Source organism: Xiphophorus maculatus, chromosome 23, assembly GCF_002775205.1.
Source record: "Xiphophorus maculatus strain JP 163 A chromosome 23, X_maculatus-5.0-male, whole genome shotgun sequence".
Taxonomy (NCBI): Eukaryota; Metazoa; Chordata; class Actinopteri; order Cyprinodontiformes; family Poeciliidae; genus Xiphophorus; species Xiphophorus maculatus.
This window is the reverse complement of record NC_036465.1, coordinates 31,144,585-31,146,918: the sequence shown is the minus strand read 5'-3', so window position 1 is coordinate 31,146,918 and position 2,334 is coordinate 31,144,585. Positions and strand designations below refer to the sequence as shown.

Here is a 2,334-nt window from a genome sequence, read left to right as displayed (position 1 = left end):
CTCTGCTGCAGAATACTACTCCCACCTGCTGGCCAAAGACAAAACAGAAGCACAGCTGCATATGTGTGTGGGTGTTAGAGGGGGTGTGTTTGCATGCATGGCTTGGTTTTAGAAAAACAAAGTTGAAGAAAAGGTAATCATTGTTGACATGCTGTCTTGGGGGAAGGTTAAAGTAAAAAGTAAAGATTATCATCACTGATTAAAATCGAAGAGTTATGTTTTGATTAGAGTAGCACTGCTTAAAACTGCAACCCACACAGAGTGTGCTGGGTTGGGTCTGGAAGGACCCAACCCAGCAGCAGATCCATCAGCTGCATTTCATTACAAATGTGCCATAAACTTCTTTAATATTCTGCTAATGTTGGATAATAGCAATTGTGGTGTTTACATTACATAAGAAATTACATTAAAATCACATGCTTATTCACATGATATTTCACAAAATATTGTGGCATCAGTAAACATCAGTAAGTGTTTACTGATGTAAACACTTACATGAGATATATTCATATTTCAGCTATGACACTAGTGTTCATAATCAGCCATCAAAGGACATGTTGCCGTCTTCTTGAGGCACTGGAGCAATTGGCTCATACTTGGGAAAGACAATGTGCGCAGTACTTTGAGGAATTTGTAGTTACAGAAAAGCTCTGGATTCAACACTTTGGAAAGACAAACTCAACTCTTTGATGAACTGTGTGATGCTGTGAGAGTTCTGGTGGAGCACATCGTCCAAACATGGCCAGTGCCTGCAAATGAGCTCATGTTTCACATCAAACAGGCATGATGTGAAAAAAAGTGCTTGTGTGCAACAGAACCATGTAGGGGGCTGGAGATGTTGCAGTTATTGAGAAAAAATATTTCCTTTAAATTTCCCTGGAACACATTTTGGGGGAAATCCATCTGTAGTGAGAATGAAACTCTATTTTTAGCTGAGGATGCTGTTACACATCCAAGTGTCCATTTGTCCACTTTTAGACTAGTCCTCTCAAATGTCTTCTAGTCTTGCTGCAACTTGCACATCTGACAAAAATTTATTCTGCATATGTCACATATATGCATCCTAATCTGGTTGACAGCAAAAAAAGGAAAAAAAAAAAAAAAAAAAAATATATATATATATATATATACACTGCTCAAAAAAATAAAGGGAACACTTAAACAGGTGTTTAACACTTAAAGTGTTCCCTTTATTTTTTTGAGCAGTATATATATATGTAGCCGCTCTTTCATCCGACTCATCTGTTGTACATGTACTCTGCGTTGTGTGTATAGGCAAAGGGAACCAGCAGACGAGGACACCGGGGTGTATTGCAGCAGTAGGGCAGATTTATTCTGTTTAAAACAAAAATGTATCAGCACTCCAGTTCTTGGGCTCTGGCTTTCCCACACACACCTCTCCCCAGCGCAGCTTGGCGCGAACTCACGGCCGTGGTAAAACCAACCAAAATTCTCTGACATTCACAAATAATAAAGTAAAATATCAAGACAATTAAAATAAGACCCAAACAAAAATAATCTGCCCACTAGTTACAATATTTTATAATTCAAACTGAAAATATACAAAATACATTAATCTAATATTCAGATAACATTTTGAAGCAACTCACATACCTGTTTAAAACAAAAATGTATCAGCACTCCAGTTCTTGGGCTCTGGCTTTCCCACACACACCTTAACAAATCAAAAGAACAAAAATGACCACATTGGCACGTTAAACTCAATAAATGTCCTTAACGTGGGAATTAAGTACCTAGTACAGTGCTGCGCTAAACATAAAACAGTTGGGGAACAACATATAACAACTTGCGAGTTTGGCAAAAATACTTTTAAGGACATTTTGAATATTTTAACAGACAAACAGAAGACAACTTTGTACGCTTACCTCTCCCCAGCGCAGCTTGGCGCGAACTGAGGAGGGCGGCGCGAACACACAGGATATGACGAGGAGACAGGAAACAAGAAAATAAAAGCTTCTCCGCCAAGATAAAATACAATTCAAAAACTAAGAAAAACACATATACACAGGTAATGAAGATGGATTTTAGGTGAAATATAAACAGTTTTATACACTTGCTACATATATATATATATATATATATATATATATATATATATATATATATATATATATATATATATATATATATATATATATATATATATATATATATAGTGATATATATATATAGGAAATGAGGCATATATATATATATATATATATATATATATATATATATATATAAAAATTCCCTTCTCACCCACCGCGGGTGGTTCTTATCCTCTGAGCTCGGGTCCTCTACCAGAGGCCTGGGAGCTTGAGGGTTCTGCGC

At 36.4% G+C, this 2,334-nt stretch overlaps 1 long non-coding RNA gene across 1 annotated transcript; it reads right to left on the bottom strand.

Moving 5' to 3' along the window:
* Window positions 1–1,313: 1,313 nt before the first annotated feature.
* On the bottom strand, window positions 1,314–1,913 carry LOC111606886. Its single transcript, XR_002752272.1, has 3 exons — window positions 1,887–1,913; window positions 1,615–1,675; window positions 1,314–1,335 (listed from the first exon to the last, which is right to left on the bottom strand). It is a non-coding gene; the product is annotated as an uncharacterized LOC111606886 (long non-coding RNA).
* Between the last annotated feature and the right edge of the window lie 421 nt (window positions 1,914–2,334).